Genomic DNA, 26988 nt, shown 5'->3' on the forward strand with positions numbered 1-26988 from the left:
TTAAATAAACTCACGAAGAAGTATGCCTGAGTGTTACCAGTCATTGATGAAATTAATGTCCATAATTCTACAGGGACAGAAAGATAATTATAAGATTGGATGATATTTTAATATCCTAAGATACTATGGAAAATCACTTAGATCGCATAGTTAGAATATTACTAGACAGTTTATATAAGTACAAGCTCAGGATGAACGCTATCAGTGTGGGGTTTAAGGAGAAGTACAGAATCTGGGGTTCAAATTAGTGAAAGGGGTATATAGCCAGAACTGGACAAAGTCAAATCGATAAAATCTCAACTCCAACGTGTGAGAAAAGTCAGAGCTTGGATTGGTATGATGTCATATTATTTCATTGGTATGACGTCATATTATTTCATTGGTATGACGTCATATTATTTCATTGGTATGATGTCATTATTTCATTGGTTATGACGTCATTATTTCATTGGTATGACGTCATATTATTTCATTGGTATGATGTCATTATTTCATTGGTATGACGTCATATTATTTCATTGGTATGACGTCATATTATTTCATTGGTATGATGTCATATTATTTCATTGGTATGACGTCATATTATTTCATTGGTATGACGTCATATTATTTCATTGGTATGATGCCATTATTTCATTGGTTATGACGTCATTATTTCATTGGTATGACGTCATATTATTTCATTGGTATGATGTCATTATTTCATTGGTATGACGTCATATTATTTCATTGGTATGACGTCATATTATTTCATTGGTATGATATATTATTTCATTGGTATGACGTCATATTATTTCATTGGTATGACGTCATATTATTTCATTGGTATGACGTCATATTATTTCATTGGTATGACGTCATATTATTTCATTGGTATGATGTCATTATTGATTATTTATAAAATATTTTGCTGAGATTGCTGAGCCATTAGTTCATCTAATGATGAAATATGTGAGGTTTAAATGTGGCGTCACATGTCATTTTGCCTTTGATAGCCTAAAACCAAAGCTCACATATATGGTTATACTGGCTTATCCTGATTATCAGAATTACAGAATGTACACAGATGCCCCAATCATGCGATTGGGGCATGTTTGTCACAAATTTTGTGTCACAGATTTTATCGATTTGACTTTGTCCAGCTCTGGCTATATACTCCATTCACAGGAGAGACGTTGCAAGCCTGTCTTTGTTTTATCATTACATCCATGGCAAGTGCTCATCTAAAATCCAATCCCTGGTCCCACCTCGCCGATCTTTCACAAAAAATACTCGTCTACCTGAAACCACTGTCAAAATTTTTTTCTACTCTTTATCTGTGCCAAAACCAAAACGTAGATTCCATGAAGAAAGCTTCTTTCTTAGAAGTGCACGCCTGTGGAACACGCCTGTTTCCCACCTGACTACAACTCGGATGTCTTCAAGTCCAACATAAACAAATTCCTGATTAACCTCCCCCTTACGTAAGGCACTTTATCAAATCTCAACACTAATGTACTGTACACACAATATCCCTTATCCCCGAGTGGCTTCCGGGCCTTAATAAGTGGTGACCACCTTGTAAAAAAAAATATCTATGACCTGAGCGAGGGTAAAGATGTTAAAAACAAATTTACTTCTTATCTCATAAACTTAGTGATACGCAGATGAGATGGTACTTGAAAAGGAAGGACGCTGTTTGTGTGGACCTCTAGTCAAGACAATGAGGATCCTGGTAGAAATAGATGATAGCAATTGAATCATTTTGTTTGAGCCAAAATAGTTTTCAACATATCAGAAGCTTGAGGGTTCATCAGTATCACACGACCATCCTACGTTGTTGGGTTTTTATTAAATTAGGGAACAAGAGGAAGATAATGAAATGTTTAGATTCAAAGATGCAAAACAAAAAAGTTCATAGAGATGGACAAGATAGTGTATTACTTGTCCCAACCTGACAACAAACTATTGATAAGGTTATATGTATCGTTGCACCTTTAAAAAAAGTGGTAGCATAATACCAGGACAATAATGGTCGTGGAAAAGACGTTTTATGCAATTTAGCAAAAATATTTCTGGTGGTATTTATTTAAGGAGGTGAATGAATACATAGGAATGTATTCTGTGCAAAACCAGAGATCCGAGGAAGCAACAACCTCAAATGCATTAGTGCGATCTGCCCCCTTTGACTTTCATAAAACTAGCATTGGATATTTTCAGGCCCAAAGACACTTTCAGGTTACCAGTACATAGTGACTTTCATTGATATTGTATATTGGTTGGCTGGAGGGGTTTGTGGTTCCTAATAAGGCAGAAATGGTGGTGCATCTGTTGTTGGATGAAATTCTCCCCATATTTGGGCACCACCCCAGCTGATAATGGGCCGGAAAATATTAACAAAGTGATGAAGAAGGCATTGAAGGACCTCAACATACATCATGTGACTACACAATTTTAACACTAAACAAAGAAAGAAGTAGAAAGATTTCATAAGATGATGCATGACAGTTAAGCAATATATATATATATATATATATATATATATAAAAACCAAATGTTGACGACTGTCAGATTTCATGTGAGCAAAACAACAAAATTCTCACTATACTACTTGCTCTACAACAGAGACGTGATCCTGCCATTAGATAATATATTGATGCCTTGTAGAGTATACTATGCTGAGGAGTAACACTGGATCACTCAAAAAGTGATGCATCGATGTTTTTGGTAAGGAATAATATTCAGGAAGTTAGGAAAAAACTGATAGAGAACAAGAATAAGAAAATAAAGTCAGTAGATTTTAAGATTGGAAATCTGCTTTTTATAAAAACCACCAGAAGACGTATGTGAAACATCTGTGGGCAACGTTGATTGAGGAAAGTCCAATGAGTTGGATAGTGATTGAGCCACAGAACAAGCAGATATCCCAATATGGAGGAGTCAACATCAACGGGAAAAGCAATTAATGGATCGTAGAGTCATGACATTGAAAATTGCAAATAATTTGGACACAAATTATCAGCTGTATCATCGTTTGCGGATGTCAAAGACAGTAATAGGATCCATTCGAAACAGCCTAGAGTTGGTTCGGGGTTTGGAAGTGGGGAAGAGGAACCAGTGAGAAGGAATCGTTTAGGTTGGGTAAGATCTATATTCTATTTTGAAAAAAATATTCTTTTCTCAGTGTTTGTTCTATAGGTGACACTTTGGAAGATCATTTCGGTTAACCATTTTGTCAGAGTATGTGAAGCGTTAGGAAGAAATTATGAAAAACAAAATTATGAGAAAGACAAAAGAAATGAATTTTTTTCTTGTTTATAAACTCGAGCATCGAAGTCATCGAGTGTCATCTACCGATGTTAATTTTAAATTATCAGATGCATTTAATAAAAGAAAAAAGAAACTTATTCTTGGAAAGAAAAAATTACTTAACAAGACAATAACGACTTTTCGGAATATTAAGCAATGTAATTCCTTATGTTATGAATGGTGGCCACCACTGATAACATAAAGCTTAGCTTAATATCCATACAACTACTTGTTCGCGGCAATTTTAAATGTGATTTCGTTTTTAGCATACCCGAAAACCTATAAACTTCGTCATGGTAAAGATGACTGTTAAGATTGAAAGTAAGCAAGAATTTACCAAAACGGCTTTCAGGCAGCCCCTCCCCCAAATATCACCATGTGGCCAGAAAGTGGATAATCATTTTATATTAAATTTTTATACAAAAGTGATCCTCACTTGTTGAAAAAAATAATTTTCTCATATAATGAAAACTAATCCTCTGCACAACTTTTGAAGAATTTATTCATTTTCAGCATCCTTGAAAACCTATAAAAGCCGTCATTCTAAAGAATATTTGTAATTTTGAAAGATTTTAGTCATTGACCGTTTTTATGTTTAAGTCATTAGTGAAAACAAAATCTGATTTTTTTTTTTTTGACTTGTGAAACATTTAAAAACATAAAATTTATAAAATTATTTATTTATTTTTGGTAAACGATAAAGAAGTTTTTTATGTTTAAGTCAGTATTGAAAACAAAAACAATCGACAGCAGAAAATGTTCAACGATAAATCAACATTTTCATTTTTTCTAATTTCATGTTTCATTAAAGACAAAGGGATATTAAAGAACAAAAATCAATAAAAATGTTATTAATTCGGTACGTGAAAACGCATACAGAATTGACCACCAGTCACCACTGATAACATAAAGAATTACGTATTGACCGTTTTTTTATGTTTAAGTTAGTATTGAAAACAAAATCTGATAGATTAGTCACCATTCGATAATAATCCGATGAAAAAAAGATGAAAATAAAAATGCGCCATGTAGTAATACTTACGTTTTTGTTTTATAATCTGCTTTCGATTAACTTTATCTGCTTTTATAAAGGAAACGATTTTTCAAATGTGATTGACTTTACAAGCTCAACTTAACATTCAAGATGACGAACGGAAGAGCAAGTTCGCAAAAAACAAAATTGAAGAGGAAAAATAAAAAAGAAATCATTTCGAAATAGAGCCGGTCTATTTGGTGAATATCACGTATAAAATTAGTATTATTTTTTTAACATTTTAATATTCACACGAGAGAGAACAGATTACAAGTTTCATCTTTATTAATTCTCTAATTTGTTGCACGTGCAATTTAATGGCGGAAACTGATAGTTTTGAAAACCGTCTTTTCGTATTTTTATTTATTTTTTTAAATATAAATTTCCGATTATTTCTTGATTGTGTTTAAAAGATTAATCTAAAGTTAATCTCTACGAGAAAAAATTAATTAAAGAGATTAAATGTAAAAAAATTCAGGTGAAAAAAAATGATACTGAAAATTGTTATCACGTTGGCAGAAACTGACAAATTCATCTAAATTATGAAGTTAAATAAATTCTTTGTAAAACCCAAAAATCCCTTGAAAAATAAACACTAGTTTTCTGGGATTAGTAAAATAAAAGTTAATATTGACAGGTTTCTTACCGGCCTCTGCGACGAAAAATTCTTCGTCTCAAAGTTCTATCAAGAAGTACAACTTGAAGTAATAACGAAAACATGAAATCATATCCTACGGAAACGAAACGAAACTATTCGCCCCCCCCCACCTTTATTTAAAAAAAAAAAAAACTGCAATAGTTAGTTTTAATTATTTTCCTCTGTATCTTCACTTTTCACCGCAACAAAAAATAAAGTAGAAAAATATTTTGTAATAAAAAAAAATATTAGGTGCATTCAAGATAATTTAAAATAATTCAACGTTTTGGGGAGGTTTGTTAAGAGAAGCCAACAAACCAAAAAAGTGACATAGCAAGATAAGCTACCTGGATAAGTTATGTATTTTTAATGTATTTTAATGCTTTTATTCGGTACAAAAATCGCCTATGGCTTCCGTGAAACATGAGGAAAATTATCTTTTCAGTAGCGTGAAAAATTGATTTTATCCATTATAAGGTCTCGATAGTTCGAACTGAGTTTTCTCCTCATTTATTAAATGTATAATAGATGTTCGGGTACTTGTACAGTTTAATCAAGATATTAAAAAATGAAAATATTGAAAAAAGTTTAAATTGTACGTATCCGTTATGGAATGAAGTTCTCAGAAAAGAAAAAATTCACTTAATTTCATCAAATATTTTTTTACAGCGAAAAAAACAATTTGTTATGATACCGAGCAAAAGGTATAAAGTGACCATTAAAAATGAAGATCAGAACTTTAATAATTCAACTTACTATTTTCGAAGATTATAACTACTTGAAAAATGTAATTTAAACCCTATTTTTTTTTTTTTTTCAATTAAAGGAGCAAAGATCAAATTTTATAAAAATAACAGGTTTAATAACAAATTATGCAATATTTGTTTTTTGGATCAAGTAAAGAATAGATACCCTGTAGCAAACGACGCCGCCTGGCGGTGACAAGCGCACAATTCAACTAACACCGGTGATTCGACCTTGACATTGGCACAAGCACATGGCGTCGGGTGTTTGTAAACACGTCAAATAGCAAACATGCTCGAATATTCGCCAACATTTTTTTTTTAAATATATTTACAAAACTTTTGAAGATTTAAATGAAAAAATATATATTTACAAAACATTTTTCTAAAGTAAGTAACAAAACGAAGGTATTTAATAAATAAAAGATATTTAAATAAATGGGTGTCTTTCTGTGTCGGATTCTTTCGATCAAGATTGATTTTTATGTACCATTTTTTGGGGGGGGGACGGAGGGGGGGTCTGTATGCGTTTTTAAGACAATTCAATATTTATTAAATTATTTTTTAAAACATTTCAGCGACAATTAATATATTTTTAAAATAATATTTTTAAATATAAACTTTTGACAAATATTCGCGAGCAAGATTTTTTTTTTTTTAATAAAAGATATTTAAATAAATGGGTGTCTTTCTGAGTGCGTTTTTATTTAATAAAAATAAAAATTATAAAAAGATTTGGTACTGGTCGCGATTTGAGTTCCCTGCCGAACACCATAAAAAAGCACTGACTTCTCTCTACGCATGAGCAAAGGACATTTATCGCCTTTGTTTTTTATCACTTTTATCGACCTTTTCTTTTTTTTTAAATAGCATTTTATTTTTAAATGACGACGTTTTTACTGTTCATGAATATTAAAAGAAAAATAATTACTAAACATTTATTAATAAAAAAAATGGGTGCTAGTGCTGTTAGAAAGTTTAGAATGCAAGGGCGATAACTGCGTGATTTACAATCACGCAATTATTTCGACCAATGGTATTGCGTTGTCCAGTTGCTGCGGAGGATTCAGAAGTGGCGGGAATTTTGTGTTTCAAAAAACAGATTTCAATTTGGCGTCAAGCAAAGCCGACGCGCATAATCTCGCTCTATGCCTAATGAACTAAGGCATGGTTCTACCCCATTTATTTCTCCGCTCATTTAAATGCGGATATTAGCCGGAGGCTAAAATGTTTTACGGATTAATTACTTCATTAACATTGCTCGCAAGGGGGCATATTATTTTATGAACATCGATCACAAAGTGCATTGTTCGTATCGACAGTCTGGAAGGATTTCGAAACCCTCAACCAATTCTACAAGCGGACAATTCTACCAGCATCTTCAACAAGAAGAAAACTACCTTCGCCTTTCAAGGCAAGAACTACAACTACCTTTGCCTTTCAAGGCAAGAACTACCCGCCATTTGGCAGAAGCTAAAGAGGGCACTCTTTTGCAATATGGACTCCTTTTTTACCCTTTTGTAAATAAAATTATTCTTGGATGATGAGTCTTTGTTGCTTTTCTGTGTCTCTTTCATTCTGCCATAGGAAAAAACGAGTAAGAGAATTTCTTACACCGTTTTTATTGCAAAAGATATTCCTTCCCCCCCCTCAAATTTTCTTTTCTTATGAGTAATAACGTTTTATTGCATAAGATTTCGACCCCCCCCACATTATTTTGGATTTTTTTCCTTTCATTGTGTCGCCTTTAAAAAAATAATATATTTAATATTCATTTTTATATTAATTTTTAATGGTCCTTAAAGGACCATGTGCTTTAACGAAAAAATAATATTGAATATTCATTTTTATATTAAATTGTAATGGTCCATAAAGGAACTTAGTCATTGAAAATAAATATTATTTCATGTAAATTGTAAACTGAAGTTTTAATTCGAAAAAAAAAAAAATACCTTTCAAATATTTTACGATAATTGTAATCGTTTAAATAATGTATGAGAAAAAAATTATATATTGATTCTTGAATTTATAATTGATTCATTGTTGAAATGTGTTGTCGAATGTCAGTCTGAACTGTTCTTATGGGTTTAAATTCCTTGTTCATTGAGAGTTTCGAATTTTGTTGACGTAACCCCCTTCAGATAGTAGTGCTTCTTGTCAGAGAATCCTTTTCGTGCCCTTTGATTTTATTTCCCCACATGGGAACGGCCATTTTGTTTTCTCGTGTCGTGTCCTTCGAACATGGCAAATTCAAATCTTGTTGGTCGAATAGAAGCTAAAATGTTTCGTATAACGCCTTCTTTGGATTGGATGAACGAGAGAGGAGGTGGGCGTTGTATAAATAATTTTTCTTCCGACATCGAGAAACGATTGTCTGAAGTAGACGAATTATTCGATCAGTTCATTTTCAAGTCCCCAGATGAGGAAAGACTAAATATCTGTCGAGATTTCGAAATGTTTAAAGCGGGAGTCCACGATAGATTGGCTGAGCTCCAGCCGGAGATTGAGAAATCAAGGGATATTGTTCCCATGAAAATGGAGTTGGAGTGCCCCCCCTTTAGTGGGGATCCAACTCCCAATAAGTTTGAGTTCCGTGGGTTCCTAAGGAAATTTGAATTCTGTACTGCGAACATGAAAAGTGCAGATAAATTATTATTGCTAAAATCCAAATTATCAGGAGAGGCGTTTAATATTATTTCTAGGTTTGATATGATTTCCGAGAATCACGAAGCAGCCTTGGAGTGTCTGAAGGAAAAATATTTAAATCCTTCAGCAATTATGAACAAAATATGCGATGACATTATTCCACAACCAGACCATGTTGCGTCTTTGAGGGATATCAGAATCCTCGTCCAGCGAGTCAAACTTGAACTGACGGATATGGATAATTCCTTTGGCACGGATTTTCTTACAGATAAATCCACCTCAGGAGATTAATAGCTCATATTCTGTTCGCTAAATTTCCGAACAGTGTTCGCAGAGAAATAATGAATAAATCCTGTGAACGGTTTCCTTCCTTAAAGTCTATTTTAACGTATACGTTTGACGTTATAGACATAATAATGACGTCGCCTTTGAATGCGTCAAGGCGGGAAAAATTCCTGCCAAACATGTCGGGTTCGTTGAATGCTGGAACCCTCGTGGCGAAGAATTCGGAGCCAAAACAAATCAAGTCCTTTCAGAGTAATAATAACTCTAAATCTTTCGTCAAAAATGGCGAAAATAAATTTTGTAAATTGTGTCAGGTTGATGGTCACCTGACAAAAGTTTGTTCTAAATTTCCAAATTCGGAATCTAAAATTATTCGAGCGAAAGAATTAAGATTATGTCTCCGGTGCCTCGGTGAGCACTCAGAGTCCAGTTGCAGGGGGGTTAAGGGATTCCCTTTCCCTTGCAGTAATTGTGGTCTAAAAAAACATTATTCCTTAATGTGTCCAAAAGAATGTAGGTCCTTTGTGAGACGTACTTTCGTGGCGGATCAGGACAAGAGTATTAGTCCTGTACTCAAGATATCTATGAAGGTTAAAGGGCACCCGGTTTATTTTTTCTGTCTGATAGATATGGGTAGCCAAAAATCCTTTTTCTCTAAAACAATTCTGGACCGGTTGATTCACAACCGTAATCTAAATCCTGAGACGGTACAAATGTCCGTAAATACCCTCGTGGGGAATAAGTCCTTACGTCTTTCAGAGCTGGAAGTGTCTATTAAATTGGGACATCAGCGTCCTTTTTATCATTCTGCATTGTTTGCTGAAAATTTGAAATTGAAATTTAACGTAAACAGGTTCGATGAGATTACGTCGAATTTAACTGAAAAAGTGTATAAGTTTTGCCCTGGTTATTCTGAACTAAACGGTTCTAACATTCTCGGTATCATTGGCCTGGATCTTATTCCTAGAATCCATAATCTCAGTTTAATTAAGTGCTTGGGAGGTTCCGCTTGGAAACTCCCCAATTATATCATTCCTTTCGGTGAGGGGTCAAATTTTTTAAACAAAAATGATAAGGCTGTGGAAAAATTGCCAGCCTTCGATCAAGTTATTAAAACATTCCCTATGTGTCAGTCATATTTAATTGATAGTGTATTAAAGCCAGTAGCATCTTACGAGGATGTGCTGCAACCTTTTTTTGACGGTCCTGCTGTTGAACGTGGAGTAGAAAAGTTTTTTTCTCTGGACTCCATAGGTATCGAGGATGCCAACCAGTTGTCTTCAATTGATAAAGAAAAAATAAATGCCTTCGAAGAGGCTATAGTTCTCAAGGAAGGAAAATATTACGTCGAGCTGCCTTGGGAGCATGACAAGCTTCTCAGTGCCTTCACTGCGAATAATGCATAGGGTGGCTCAGTCCTTGGAAGGAAAGGTATTGTATAACGATTATATACAGGTCTTCAAAGAATACGAAGACTGCGGAATTATCGAACCTTTCACCGTTTCCCATGGAACTTATGAGAATTATAAATGGATTCCCCATCGGCCAGTAATTAAAGAAGGTCTGAGAATAACTACAAAAATCCGCCCTGTCTTCAATTGTTCGTTGAAACGTAAAGGTAGCATTTCGATTAATGACGCTGCTTATTCGGGTGTTAACATGACTGCATTGTTGCTAGATATTCTACTAGCTTTCCGAAAAGAAAAATATGTGCTTTTGGGCGATTTGTGCAAAGCTTTTTTACAGATCAGGTTAAAATCTATTGAAGATAAAAATAGATTTTGTTTTTTCCTCAAGGTAGATGGCAAATTGTGCGCCTACCATTTTAATACTATTATATTTGTGTTCAATGCCAGCCCTTTTATATTAAGCTTTATACTTAAGCATCATGCCAAAAAATATGAAGCCGATTTGGCTTCACATTCGATTTCCAATAAATTCTATGTTGACAACTTAGTTACTACTAATAGTGACCGAGATACTCTAACCCATGTGTATAATAAAGTCCGCGAAAGACTCGGAGAAGCGGGGGTTGAACTCCAATCCTGCAACTCCAATTGCACGAGCATACAAAATAAAATGATGGAAGACGGTACTATCTCGTCTTCTTCTCCTAATTTTGAAAAGGTGCTGGGGTATCAATATTCTGTTGAAAGGGATACCCTTAAACTCGCTCCATCTGTAATAGATGGCAATGCCAATACCAAACGCAAGATATTATCTCAAGTCTCAAGTCTATATGATCCATTATCTTTACTTCTTCCCGTCACCGTGCAGGGGAAGATCATTATTAGTCAACTGTGGAAAAGGGAGTTGTTTTGGGATCAACAAATCCCTGAAGAAGTTAAGGCCAGGTGGCAAGCACATGCCAACGAGCTGAATTGTATAGGGAACTTTGAATTTCCTAGATGTACTCTCCTAGAGGAATCCCCTGTTGAAATTATTTGCTTTAGCGATGCTTCTAAGCATGCTTATGGGTTTTCCGTGTATGCGAAACAAGGTGCTCAGTGTTCCTTGATATTCGCCAAGGCAAAAGTGGCACCCATCAAGGGAAAATCACTACCTGTTTTGGAATTATTAGCTATATTTCTAGCGTTTAAAATTATTCCACAAGTTTTGGGTGCTCTAGCGCCCATCAATATCAAATCCTTTTTTGTCGTGTCTAACGCACAAGTAGCCCTGTCATGGATTTTGAATGGGAAGGCTGCGAAAAAAAATATATTAATTGAAAATCGCGTGTCAGACATTAATAAATTCATTGAAAACATTAAACTTAAATATGGGATAAATCCTAAATTTTGATATGTTCCTTCGGCGGATAATCCAGCTGATCTTTTAACCAGAGGTATTACTGCCTCTAAGTTCAAACAATTTTTCAAATTTTGGACCTGCGGACCAGACTGGCTTAATCAAGTTGAAATCAGCTGGCCCACGTCCCCTTTGCCTTGTCTTAACAATGTTAACAGAAAGATGGTAACATGTATGTTCTCGGATGAAACTGCTTCTAACGAGAATCACTTGCCAATTAAAATATCTGATTTTTCCTCATTAACTAAGGCTATTAATGTCTTAGAAAAAGTTGTGAGATTCGGTGATAAATTACGTCACCGAAAGACTGACACCGTCAAGAGAGCTAAATTGTTGCTCTTCTCTCATTTACAAAGGGAAGCGTTTCCCACAGAACTTGCTTATTTGCAACAACCCTCTAATAGGGCTGCTCCACCAAGAGTTACGACCCTTGGGTTATTCCTAGATAGGGAGGGACTGATATGGACTCAAGGACGTATTCAGAACTCCGAGGTTTTTCCATATGAAGTGAAATTTCCTATATTATTAGGGAAAAATACCCACCTGACCAAATTGGTCATTATTGAAGCTCACCAGAATTGTTGTCATATGGGAGCAAATTCAACCCTTAGTAAGGTGAAGCTATCGGGTTTTTGGATCCCCCAAGGGAGACAGGCGGTGAAGTCGGTTCTCCGTGACTGTGTTATATGTAAGAGAATTAATTCTCTACCGTACAAAGCACCCTCTGGGTCTAAACTGCCTTCTGATAGAGTAAATTTTGTCCGGCCTTTCAAATGTGTAGGGGTGGATTTTACTGGACATTTTTTTGTCAAAAACAATAATGAGGATGTCAAAATGTACATCCTACTGTTTACTTGCATGAGTTTACGTGCCATACACTTGGAATTGGTACCGGACATGAGCGCAAGATCCTTCTTGTTAGCGTTCGTTAGGTTCACCAACTTATTTGGTGTACCAACTCATATGTATTCCGACAATGCCAAATCTTTCATAGCGTCGGGTATTATATTATCAGACATATTTGTGTCTGATGAATTTAGAGAATATTTCAAATCCACTACTATTGTTCATTATACAATTCCCCTGTATTCTGCATGGTATGGTGGAGTATGGGAGAGATTAATTAAAACTGTGAAACAGTGCCTTTCTAAGTTGTTGGATAGGAGGAGGGTCGGTTATTTCGAGTTCCTAACCGCCCTTTCAGGTGTTCAAAAGGCCATAAATGATAGGCCACTAACATTTATTTCAGCTTCTGATAGAGGCCTTGATGGGTTGACTCCCAACCATTTTTTGCAGACAGGATATCATCCCCGCCTGCTTATCAATCTTAGCGGTTCAGAGGACCCTTGTCCAGAACCTCCAAATAGAAATTCGCTCTTACATTCCCTTAAAATGAGGGATGAATTTGTCAGTAAATTCAAACGTATTTGGCATAATGACTACTTGCTCTCAATTAGAGAAGTAGACGCCCACATTACATAAAATGAAACCTCTAAAATATCAGAGGGTGAAATTGTTCTTGTCAAAGCTCCTAATAAGTCTCAGTCCTTCTGGGGGTTGGGTAGGGTAGTAAAATTATTGGTCAGAAAGGACAACAAGGTTCGTTCGGCCTCAGTGCTGAAAGACGGGTGTGTCCAAATTCATTCCTTAAAAAATATTTATCCTTTAGAGATAAAACATAATCCTGAACCTGCATTAGCAGAATTTGTGGAAGAAGGAGGCCCCTTCTTTTGCCCCACATATTCAGTCGCCAATGACGGAACAACACCTATGGTGTGTTGCGACTCGTGCAATAAGTGGTACCATTTTAGTTGTGTCAGGGTCGACCAACAAGTTACCGTTGAAGATTGGGTGTGTCCGGATTGTGCGGACCAAACACCAAGTTAATAATTGTATATTCCTTTTATAGACTCATCAGTAGAGTCATACGTTTTATTACTAATAAATTCTCTGTTTGCCATAGAGAGATCGTTATAAGTTCAGATTGACAACAGACACACATTGAATTTAGTTGCTATTATTGTGTTAATATTAAGTCCTTTGGGACAGAATTTCATCGTAATAACTTGTCCAAATAGGCGACAATCCTTAATTTCCCGATAAAAAAGAAAGAAATGAGTATCCATTTCTTTCTCTTCGTTCGTTTGGCAGTGTGTTAGAAATTTCAGAATGCAAGGGCCATAACCGCGTGATTTACAATCATGCGATTATTTCGACCAATGGTATTGCGTTGTCCAGTTGCTGCGGAGGATTCAGAAGTGGCGGGAATTTTGTGTTTCAAAAAACAGATTTCAATTTGGCGTCGAGCAAAGCCGACGCGCGTAATCTCGCTCTATGCCTAATGAACTAAGGCATGGTTCTACCCCATTTATTTCTCCGCTCATTTAAATGCGGATATTAGCCGGAGGCTAAAATGTTCTACAGATTAATTACTTCATTAACATTGCCCGCAAGGGGGCATATTATTTGATGAACATCGATTGCAAAGTGCGTTGTTCATATCGACAGTCTGGAAAGATTTCGAGAACCCTCAACCAATTCTACGAGCGGCCAATTCTACCAGCATCTTCAACAAGAAGAAAACTACCTTCGCCTTTCAAGGCAAGATCTACAACTACCTTTGCCTTTCAAGGCAAGAACTACCCGCCATTTGGCAGAAGCTAAAGAGGGCACTCTTTTGAAATATGGACTCCTTTTTTACCCTTTTGTAAATAAAATTATTCTTGGATTTAAGGTGAGCCTTTGTTGCTTTTTCTGAGTCTCTTTCATTCTGCCATAGGCAAAAACGAGTAAGAGAATTTCTTACAGTGCACTGCACTTATGATTCGCGCTATAGTTTTAATCGATTTCTAAGTTTTATTAAAGTTTAATGTTTTTTTTATTCAATTGTAAGGTTAAGCCATTCTTAACATGGGGAGTGTGTTTTGTACCTATTCTCTACTTTAACCTTATAATTGAATAAAAAAACATTAAACTTTAATTAAACTTAGAAATACGATTTAAACTATAGCGCGGATCATAAGTGCACTAGCACCCATTTTTTTTTATTAATAAATGTTTAGTAATTATTTTTCTTTAAATATTCATAAACAGTAAAAACGTCGTCATTAAAAAAGGAAATGCTATTTAAAAAAGAAAAGAAAAAGTCGATAAAAGTGACACATAAACAGTAAAACAGTAAAAAAAAAAAGTCGATAAAAATGATTAAAAACAAAGGCGATAAAAGTGAGATATTATTAATAAATGTGTAGTAATTTCGGTAAATATCCAGATCCGCTACTACAGAACACCGACCACTCTTTGTTTTTGTTCATTTGTTTTTTTTTATAGGTAATTGAGGTCGCTGACAACGAATCTGATAGTCAAACTTGGGGCAAATTTACCGTTTGCATGGTATTAACCCCCGAACCCACGAATAACTTTCCACCATTTTGCAGCTTCCGTTTATGCTACGCGGGCGCTGCAGAATGAACGACGGCTTGCTTCACCTAGCAAACTACCTTCTCACATGGCGTACCAATCAAAAAATTATGGACTGACATTTTTTAATGACTTACAGTTAAAGAAAAGTACAACAAATTGAGGGACTTTTTTTTTCTCTCGCGTAGTTTTTAATGTGGTTTAAAAAAACATAAGCACCAAGCATCTTTATGTTTTTTCATTCTTTTTTTGCGGGAGGGGGATTCAATTATAGAACTTATGTGGCTTAATAAGTGCTTTTGCAGTTTAGTTAAACGTTTTTCCGTAAGTGTTATGTAATGGATGGCTGGAACCATCATACATAACTGAAAAGAAAAAACTTCTTTAATAAAAGATTTAAAAGAGTGGGCGTCGAATAATCGATTGTCCACCAGTTGAAAAGAGAAAGTGCTTACGTCGTAAACAGAGAAATCGGACGACGATTTTTTTGTTTACAAAACAAAGAAACGTGACATTCCTCGTAAGCTCTGGAAGTACAGATATTGGCATGAGTGGTAAATTCACGTGTCAGTCAGCTGAAGATAAATCAGACGATCGTCCGAGGTCAGGAACCGGCAAAGAAATTGTCAAAACGTGACTAAAGAATGCATGTTCTATTATCGATCAGCTTATTGACAGATCGCGTGGATAGGAAAAAAACAAAGCAACAAAAATGTCAATAAAAACGGTGAATCTAACGAGAAGAAGCAGAGAGCTAGCAGAGAGAGGAGAAACAAGGGACAGCACGTGTTGCTGAAGACCGGATCGTTGAAACGTCATTTCCCTCCTCAGAACACTGTGAGAACACTGTTACCATCGCGGTGAACTTCAAAACCACCAAAAGAAAAAAAGACGAACTGTTTTAAATTGTAAATATATTGTAAAATATAATTTTATACAAAAACAAACGCAATTGTGACTTACGTCTTTTAATGCATATTTTTAAGTTACGGCTGATCGTTCTAAGTTGTCAACCGCTTTGTTTTCAGATTCAACGTTGTTATGACATTTTTGACAATTGACGAGAGGCAAGATAAGGAAAAAGTGCCAGTCTAAGGTGAGATAACTCACTAGTCTTAACTCGTTGTCATGACAACCGCTTAGTAAACAAGTGAACCCACGGACGATCGACGTAATTAAAACTGCTATGTGCCACAGCCAGGGGGTCCTACGCACTACTACGATTTGCCAACCTGGGGGCCACTCCACAATACTACATAAGTAACGCACCAACATTTACCAATTAGAACACCATTATCAAAGTTTTATTTAAAAAAAAAAAAAGACGAGGTGTTTTGTTTTTTCGAGATATTTTTTTTTCGCCATTTATCACTTTAAAATTTTATTCAACAATGAAATGATAAAAAAACACTTTTTGTTAAATATATTAAAAAAAAATTATTATAAAATATCTATAAAGTCTATTTTTTTATGTCTATAAAAGTTTGTTCAAATAAAGTTTATAATTTTAATTGAAAACAAAACACCTCGTCTTTTTTTTTAATAAAACTAACTTTCATTTTAAAATTTCGATGTTTGAAAAACAATCCATAATATATATATGTCATTATAAAAGTTCTATTTTTGTTTGATAAAAAGAATAATACAGTTATTAAAAAGTTCTGTAAATATATTAAAAACGCACCCAGAAAGACACTGATCTATTTAAATATCTTTTATTTTTTAAAAAATCTTGCTAGCGAATATTCGTCAAAATTTAATATTTAAAAATATTATTTTAAAAATATATTAATTGCCGCTGAAGGTAATGTTTTAAAGAATAATTAAACTCTGGAATTCCATCCCCGGCCACTGCTTAGTGCTTCCCTCAACTGTACTGACATGCAGAAGTTCAAGTGTAATGTGAACCGACATCTTGCTGCCCAAATCCCAACATAGTACCCCAGTATATGTTGCCCCTGATAGTATCCCCCTACACCAAAGTGGCAATGCGCCTTGTTTGGGGTGAAAATATGATTAAAAAATAATAAATTGTCTTAAAAACGCACATAGAACCCCCCCCCCCCAAAAAAAAAAACACGGTACATAAATATTCATCTGGGTCAAAAAGATCTGAAACAGAAAGACACCCATTTATTTAAATGTTTTGTAAATATATTTTTTTTTCTTTTAAATCTTTAAAAGTTTTGTAAATATATTAAAAAAAAAATGTGTTGGCGAATATTCGAGCATGTTTGCTATTTGACGTGTTTACAAACAACCGACGCCATGTGCTTGTGTCAATGTCAAGGTCGAATCACCGGTGTTAGTTGAATTGTGCGCTTATCACCGCCAGGCGGCGGCGTCTGCTACAGGGTATCTATTCTTTACTTGATCCGTTTTTTTTTAAAGCGGTTCTCTTTAAAAAATATATATAAAGAAAATCAACATGTTTTGACTATATATTTTGACTACATATGTATATATATATATATATATATATATATATATATATATATATATATATATATATATATATATGCCAAAAAATCACTTACTTAAAAAAAATATACTATTAAATGCGTAGTTCCATCCTTAATTGTTAAGAATTTATCCCTATTGATATTTTAAATTCCATGTATTTTTTAAATAAAAGGATTTTTTAAAGCGAGAGTCGTAGAAAATCGCATTTTCGCAACGTGTTTTCGCGAAGCTTCTCCTGCTAAAATGAAATTTATGAAATGAAGTAATATAAATAATGTTTTTTTGTTTATTGTGTGTGTTAACAAAATTAGTATTTTTCATCCTCCGTATTTAAAAAGGAAACGCACAATCACTTATAAGTTTTCCCCCTAGAACAAAAAATCCGCTTCGTCGATTTTAAAAAAAATTCTTTTAATGAAATACACGAGTTTTTTATTGATATATTTTAATACTTCTTTATCGACTAATTTTTTTTTTTTAATATCTAAAAAAAAAAACATTCAATGAAATAGAAATATTTGCCGTCAGCTTCTGGTATTTACTTGTCGATGTAAGCATAACATGAGCTTCCATAAAAAAAAAATCAAAGTGTCCTTTTTAAAAAAAAAAGATTTTACACTTTGAACTTTACAGGTAAATTTCCAAAAAAACTATTCTTTTTTTTTTAATTAGAATATTTTCTTTATCTTCAATTTGTGATGTATAAGACTTTGGCACATAAATTAATTATTAAAATTTTAATAGACATTTAAAAATGGGGGGGGTGAATCTGGAAAAAAACGTTTCACTAAAATATTCTATTTGGTTTATTGGAAACAGCATAAAATTTCACATTGACCCTGAAAATATCCTAAAAATTGAACCAATAGAAAAATTTTGATAGATTTTTAAACTTTAAAAATTTTAAAATATTTAACTCGTAAACTATTGATTTTATTACGCAAAAAATGGCTGCATTAAGGCACGCCGGCATTTTGTAAACACTGTTTTTTTTTTTTAAATACAGAAAATAAACAACCCACTTTAAAAAGAGAAATTACGAGTTTTTATATTTTATTCGCAGTTTTCTGTTAGGGGGTGTCAAAAATTCCTCCAAATTTCTGATAGACCTAACCGAGCAAACGATTCGATTTTTAGGAAGTAAAGCTCGTGTTAAAGATGGGGAGGGAGTGTCGGCGCTTTAAATTGAGTTATCTCCCCATGGCGTTTCTAAAAATCTAAACAAAAATTTAAAAAATCCAAAGATGTCCACCTTCAACATGCTGTCATAAAAACATGTTTTTCCGCTGTAAAAAAAAAAAACAAAAAAAAAACTACTCGATCAAATTGAGTGAAAGCCCATAGAAAACAAGTTTTTTAAAGTAGGTTGTGTTACGTGTATAAACAATACCCCTCCCCTTTAGGTGTAACTCTCCTAGTAGAGGTACACTTCCCCTATTTATCTCCCTTGGCCGGCATAACTCACCTTGGTGTGGGGTGTCTGTAAGATAGCCATTATGGAGAATAAACTACAATATGAATCTTGTCCCTAGCATCCGTGTTTGTTGTCCATATTATATGCATGTTTACAAACATAACATGGTGGCAGATTGTGGTAAAAACCGAAACACGTCTCCTAAACTATAAAAACAACTGCCGGTCGTCATAAAACTGAGTAAGCTGTTTTTTTTTTTCTTTTTATTTTTATTTTTTGTCTTCTCTGCTACGGACGGTGACGGTGTCTGGTCTGTTTACTGTTAACTTCTGGTGCTTACTAGCATCACTTTGTCACTGTGACTATTTATCTGTCCTATTTACACCATCAAGATGTCTATTGATGATACGACGGCTACTACTACTACTGTCACTAATCTCTCTACTGATATGGCTGGTCTACACATGGGGGCTCCTGAAAGACTCGTATTCGGCGGGAATAAGGCTGATTCATGGAACTTGTTTTTCAAAAGATGGTCCAACTCGCACTGCTAACCCGACTTGACCGAAAACCGAGAGAAATACAAGTGGCAGTGCTAGAAAACTGTTTAGGCGATGAAGCTATGAGGATATACCAGAGTATACAGTTCGACACCCCAGATACAGACCGCACTGTACAAGATATACTACAGGCTTTAAGTGAATATGCTGTAGGAATAACGAATGAAACTTACGAGAAGTTTGTTTTTCGTCAGAGGAAGCAGGAGGAAGGTGAAGCCTTTGATGTTTTCTATAACGACTTAAGACTCCTGTCACGGAGCTGTAATTTTTGCTTCAAATGCTATGAGTCGATGCTCAGAGACCAGCTTGTGGAAGGCATCCGGGATCAAAACACAAAGCAGGACCTTCTAAAACTCCAAAACCTGCAGAAAAGTGTAGACATTTGCAGGGCAGCTGAAAAGGCCTCTATACAAAGTCAAAATATGGGAACAGAGGATGCTACTGGCCGGATAATGAGGGTCAGTGAAACCAGTAAAGCTTAGGAACCAGCTCAAAAGAAGAAATGCTCCTTCTGTGGTTACTTGCATGCAGCAAAGCGCAGCAGATGTCCAGCTTTTGGTAATCGATGTAACGCATGTATGGAGAAAGGCCATTTTGAGTCAAGGTGCCCCAACAAGTCCAGTAAAGCTATGGGACAATGGAGCAACACATCAAAGAATAAAAAGTACAGTAGGCCACGACCACATGTGCACCATGTCGACACTTCATCAGAGGATGATGAGGGAGAATATACCCACTGGGTGAATGCAGTGAAGTCAAATAGGAAGCATAGGAAAGATGCCAAGTGTCTCATGCTCCTCGACAACCAGGAAATTGTCTTCCAGATTGACACAGGGGCAACCATCAACACACTTCCTGCAAAGTTTGCAAATGAATTAACACCATACAATGGGGTTCTGACAATGTGGAACAAATCTCTTTTGAAACCACTCGGAATATGTCACAAAAATGTAAAAAACCCTAAGACGAACAAAACATATTCAGTGGAGTTTGTCGTATTCAGAGACGAATACGACTGTCAACCCTTATTGGGTCTACCTACAAGTACGCATATGGGCCTGGTTGAAATAAAACAGCAGAGTTTCCACCGTGTTGCAGCAGTTAACATGGACAATAACTACCAGGAGGTGTTTGATGGAAAATTAGGAAGGCTACCAGGAGTTGTAACCCTACAACTTAAGCCAGATGCTATTTCAGCTGTGATGCCGAACAGGAGGACACCTGTGGCGGTACGACCAGAACTAAAGAAGGAACTAGACAGACTGACAAAAATGGGAGTCATCGAGCCGGTATATAAGCCTACTCCATGGGTTAGCAAACTAGTCCTCACAAGGAAGAAGAATGGAACCATAAGAATATGCCTGGACCTGCATGAGCTCAACAAAGCACTCATGCGGGAACACTACATCATGCCTATCCTCGAGGATACCCTCCACGATATGAGGGATGCAAAGATATTCAGCAAGGCGGATCTATCTTCAGGATATTGGCATGTTGAACTTGATGAAGCCTCCAGCAACTTGACCACATTCCAAACATGTTTCGGCCGATACCGTTGGCGTCGACTACCTTTTGGTCTAAACTCGGCAGCCGAAATATTTCAAAGGAAGCTGGTAGAGCAATTCCAGGACATGAAAGGAGTCATTATCATTGCTGATGACCTGGTGGTTTATGGAACTAACCAGGAGGAACATGACAGACGACTTCACAGCCTTCTAAAAAATGCCAGACAATAGGGATAAAATTAAACCCTGAAAAGTTAAAAATAGGCCTAGACGCTATCGTTTTCATGGGGCATCGCATAACCAAGGAAGGTATAATGGCTGACCCAGAAAAAATCAGGGCCATTACTGACATGCCAGCACCAGAAACTATTGGAGACCTACGTAGATTTCTTGGCATGGTAAACTATGTTGGGAAATTTATCCCCAACCTGACGACAATCTTAAAGCCCCTCCAAGACCTAACAAAAAACGATGTCACGTGGACGTGGTCAGAGGCACAGCAATCGGCTTTCAAGACAGTCAAAGATATGATATGCAAAGCACCAGTGCTCTCTTACTACAACCCACTTAAAGAACTCACACTTGAGAATGATGCATGTGAGTATGGGTTGGGAGCAGCCCTGATCCAAGAAGGGCAACCAGTTGCCTATGCAAGCCGTTCCCTATCGAACACCGAAGGAAGATACACCCAAATTGAAAAAGAGATGCTTGCAGTGGTATATGGTCTGGAAAAATTTCACCATTACACGCATGGAAAGTGAATGTCCTCACTGACCATAAACCACTTGTGGCGATCTGCTAGAAGCCACTAGCGAAAGCACCTAAACGACTCCAAAACTTGCTGCTACGGGCTCAACAGTATGATTTCTCTATCAGATACAAGCCAGGGAAAGAAATCCCATTAGCAGACACTCTCTCACGTGCGCCCATAGACAAACCAAAATCAGAAGAGCTCATGACTGTAAATAATTTGACGATGCATCCCATCAAAGACCGCAGACTTTCTGAGATCAGATTCAAGACACTGGAGGATCCTATCATGAAGATATTAGCCGAGGTTATTGCGACAGGCTGGCCCAGTGACAAAAAACTGTTGCCCGACTCAGTAAAACTTTTTTTTGACTACAGGGACGAGTTGACAGCACAAGACGGACTAATACTAAGAGGACAAAGAATAGTCGTACCTCAATCTATGAGAGTGGAAATGAAACAAAAATGGCATGCGGGCCACCTAGGCATAAACTCCTGTCTCAGAAGAGCGAGAGAGCTATTGTTTTGGCCAGGTATGTCCGCTGAAATACGCCAATATGTCCAAGCCTGTACCACATGTGCAACATATGCAGACCGTCAACCAGCAGAGCCCCTCATAATCACAGAAGTACCAAAGAGACCCTGGCAACGAGTTGCTACCGACATTTTCTCATGGGGTGGAAATGAACATTTGGTCACGGTAGACCAGCATAGCAGTTTTTTTGAGGTGGACAAGTTGAATGGCTCAACGTCAGATGCAGTGATCAGTCGTCTTGGAGGCCATTTTTCTAGATATGGTATACCAGACATCCTCATTTCTGATAATGGACCCCAATTCTCATCTAGCATGTTTCGGAAGTTCGTAAAAGATTGGGCGTTTACTCACGAAACAATATCCCCTGGGAACAGTCAAGCAAATGGTGCTGCTGAGGCAGCTGTGAAAATTATGAAGCGTCTAATGCGAAAGTGCAAAGCTTCGGGAGAGGACCTATTACTTGGGCTACTGAACATGCGAAATATACCCACTGAAGGTCTCAATACTAGTCCAGCACAGAGACTGCTAGGCCGACGGACAAAGGCAACAGTACCAACCACCGAGGCCCTACTGAGGCCCAGCTACACTTACTCACATTATGAGGCACAAAAGAAAGAAGAAGCTGAGGCGGCAGGGCAAAGGCAGAGAACTGAGCCAACTTCATGTGGGCAGCAATGTCTGGATCCAGCCTCTAAGACCTCACGCAAGAGAGTGGGAGGAAGCCACGGTAAGAAAAAGGTTGACTGGTCGGTCGTACGAAGTTGAAAATGCAAGCGGACAACGATACCGCCGCAACCGTCGTTTCATACGCCAAACAATACAACCACAACACTCTTTCCCTATACACCAACCAAGAGGCACCATCTACAACCACTCTGAGATAGAAAGACTCAGCCCAGATAATGCAACAAATAGACAAAATGAGATGGAAACACCAGCAGATCAACAAGACCCAAACGAGAGAACAATATCACCAATACAGACAAGATCGGGCAGAGTCATAAGAAAGCCTGTCAGATATTGTGAATGATCTACCTGAATTTTGAAAAGGACACACTTTCTCTCTTCCCCTGTAAGGCGGGAGATGTTACGTGTATAAACAATATCCCCCCCTTTAGGTGTAACTCTCCTAGTAGAGGTACACTTCCCCTACTTACCTCCCTTGGCCGGCATAACTCACCTTGGTGTGGGGTGTCTGTAAGATAGCCATTATGGAGAATAAACTACAATATGAATCTTGTCCCTAGCATCCGTGTTTGTTGTCCATATTATATGCATGTCTACACACATAACAGGTTGTATACCGAGAGACTTCACAAAGGCATATTTAAAAAAAAAAAAAACGAAAAAGAAGACATTATTTCCTGCACCAGACTCTTTTGACCCGCATGGTGGATATCCTAGGAAAAAGAACGCAAGAGATATGGATAACAGTTCCTCATAAATGACTTGAAAAAAAAAAGTGACTTAAAGTTTTTTCCCCTCTTCTTGGGGAAAACGATGCCAGAACGCACACACATGCAAACAGGAGACAAGTAATTCAAGGGATAGTTAATTTACGAAAAAAACAAACAAGAAAAACTTGCTTTCACGTATCGGCCAAAACGTAAGTACCCGTTTAAAGAATTCATTTACCTCCAGGTTATAGGTTACACACACAGGCGCACACACAAAAAAAGAAGAAAAAAAAAAACACCCACACACACATATTGTATTGTCCATTTTTTTTTTTTTACCACTGCTCTTTTGAATCATTTTTCTAGTTTATTTTCTTGTAAATTTTTTTTCTCTCTTTTTAGCCTGTTAAATGTTTTTCTTATTTTTGCCTCTGTCTAAATATTTTCCCTAAATATTTTCTCTTTTTTCCACACATGGTCCTTCAACAATGTTCTATCTATATTTCGGATAGTTAATTTTTTTTTTTTGGTCTGTTGTCGCTTTCTTTATATATACAAGTATATAAAATAGTTGCCGCAAGCCTTTGCAATGATGTCACAACCTAACGACATCATGGATATGGCTATTTTAAATGCCTTGAGAGACTCACTCACGAGGTAAAAAAATTTGGCTAGCTGGAGCCACAGTTGCGCAGGCACAGACTCCAGACTAACTCCTTACAGTCACGCCACTACCTTTTATCACAGCCGCTTTGCTATGGAGGTGTGGAAATGCAAAAACCCCTGTTCATACATGAAGCAGGGGAACTAGTGTCGAGCGATGGTTTGCAATATTAGAAGCACAGTTCCATCTCCGACATATTACTACGGACGAGACCAAATTTTATACCGTTATAAGTGCATTGCCACCTGACGTAGTGACGAATATACCGCCAGCGGTTTTACACTTATTAGATTATGTTAAATTAAGGGAGTCGGTATTGTCTACCTACGAAAAGACTAGACCTGAACTCTTGAAGAAATTGATGAGAACCACGTCCGTCAATATACCTCCAGGAGATGTTAACAGTTGCAAATAGAATAGGAGCAAGCGACGAAATAGTGCGCCATAAGTTTATACGTGCACTGCCAAAGCAAATTCCCCAGTGATAGCGGCTCACACCGAGATGCCCTTGGTAGAGTTAGGTCGAGTGTCGGACAACTTGATGCCATTAATAGAAAATACACCGGTATTTCAGACGGTAGAAAGTCAGGCTCGAACAAGTCACCACGGTACTAGACATACAGGCGAAACAACACCAGTCGGTCTACGCCCGTATAGAAGGAAACAGCGATTGAGAGTATGTAGATCCCATATTTACTTCGCAGAAGAGACTCGTACATGTAAGCAGTGGTGTAAATGGCCAAAGAAAAAGAACAAAATATACAAATGCTACCTAACTTGCGTCCCTCATCTCCCACCCCTAGCGATTTGGAAAACTAAAAAGGTGGACTGCGTTTGCTCCGGTAGTGCCGCCGTTACTAGAAATTACTGCAAAAATAGGAGCGTCTAAAGTAAATTTTATTGTAGATACAGGAGCCAGTATTTCCATTTTACCATGTTCTGTAGTAAATGGAATTAACTTGGAACCAACTCCTGTTCATATCTCGACTGCTAACAGCGAAAGCATAAAATGCTATGGTCAAACTAGCTTAGAAGTCAAGATTCCACGTTTAAGAAAATCTTTCCAATGGAGTTTCGTGATCGCGGATGTCACTAACCCTTTGTTAGGATTTGACTTTTTAAAAAAGTTTAATATAGTAGTGGATTGCAAGAATAGATCCATCCGTGATAATGTAACAGAGCGTGAAATTAAAGTCAACACAGTAACTGAAACCAATACTGTATTGATAAAATAGACCTAGCAGAATATGTTAATGAAATAATAAATAACTATAGTAGCGTAATATCACCTCATAGCGATACAGACAAAGAATATGGCGGAGTTTATCACAAGATTGATACAGGCAGCCATGTACCAGTCTTTGCTAAAGTCAGGCAACTTTCCGGTTCTAAATTAGATGCAGCACAGGCAGAATTTAAGAACTTACTAAATACTGGAGTTATCCAGCCTTCCAGTAGCAAGTGGGCAACACCCTTGCACTTAGTGAAGAAATCAACTGGTTTATATCGAGCTTGCAGTGACTTCCGCGCACTGAATAGCGTTACCAAGACAGACTGCTACTCGATACCAAACATAAATTCATTCTGCACACAACTTGCTGGTAGACAATATTTTTCAAGATCGATTTGACTACAGAATATCATCAGATTAAAGTACACCCTGAAGATGTGCCTAAGACGGCAGTCGTGACACCTTTTGGCTTATTTGAATTTAATTACATGCCATTTAGTTTAAAGAAAGCTGCAGCCACATTTCAGCATTTTATGGACAAGATATTTATAAAATTAAATTGTGTATTCGTATATTTAGATGACATATTAGTTTTTTATTCAGAATGCCAGAGTTGGACTTCTTAGGTTTTCATGTAAGCAAAGAAGGCTTGGTGCCTACTTCAAAAAAAATTAAAGAATTAGAAACCTTTCCAGTACCCAAAGATTCGAAAAGCTTGCATAGATTTTTGGGAATGACAGGTTTTTATCACAAGTTAGTCCTTAATTACACAACCATAGTGCTACCACTATCCAAACGAATGAGGTTGGATCCTAAAGCAACGTTTGAGCTAAACAAAGAAGAAACTCATGCTTTCAGAGCAATAATAAGCAAATTGTCAGAAATTACGGCATTAGCTCATCCGCAGTCATCAGCCACAGAGTACCACCTGGTTACGGATAGAAGTCAATACGCAGCGGGTGCTGCATTACACCAGCTAATAGATAAGAAACCAGTACCTATAGGTTTCTTTTCCAATAAATTTTCACAAACCCAGGCCAAATATTCTACGTTTGACAGAGAGCTACTGGCGGCTTATTTTTCAGTAATATATTCTAGTCACCTCATAGAGGGTCGTCACGTGACATTATTCACTGACCATAAGCCATTATGTGGAGCCTTTTATAGTCAGACACCCACAAAGTCGGATCGACAACAATGACACTTGTCAGTACTTGCTGAATATATCGCTTACGTGGTGTATATTAAAGGAGACAAGAACGTAGTTGCAGACTGTATGTCTAGAACTGCTTTAGCGGTGCAAATAGATGCATGTGATTTGGCTGAAATAGCCCAGGCACAGAAAGGAGATAACGAAATAAAGTCATACGCGAATTTAAAAGAATACTGCATGTCACGTGAAATTGGCTCTGTCCTGTGTGATACTTCAACCAAGTACCCCAGGCCGTTTGTCCCAAAAGAGCTCCGTAGGGCCGTCTTTGACAGTTTACACGGCTTAGCGCACCCTGGAACTGGAGCATCTATTAAACTGATTAAGTCTAGATATTTCTGGCCTAACTTAGATAAGACAGTCAAGCAATTCTGTGTAGAATGTGTTGTATGTTAACAG

General features: G+C 36.6%; 1 long non-coding RNA gene across 1 annotated transcript in view; it reads right to left on the reverse strand.

Annotated features, from left to right (window-relative positions):
• The window catches only part of LOC145271376 (uncharacterized), a 68371-nt gene extending 63939 nt beyond the window's left edge, over positions 1 to 4432 (reverse strand). Inside the window, exon 1 of the long non-coding RNA XR_013865842.1 lies at positions 4331 to 4432. This is a non-coding gene — a long non-coding RNA (uncharacterized LOC145271376). The remainder of the gene's footprint in view (positions 1 to 4330) is intronic.
• Between the last annotated feature and the right edge of the window lie 22556 nt (positions 4433 to 26988).

The sequence above is a fragment of the Euprymna scolopes genome, chromosome 46, assembly GCF_053919585.1.
Source record: "Euprymna scolopes isolate OS-2025 chromosome 46, ASM5391958v1, whole genome shotgun sequence".
Taxonomy (NCBI): Eukaryota; Metazoa; Mollusca; class Cephalopoda; order Sepiida; family Sepiolidae; genus Euprymna; species Euprymna scolopes.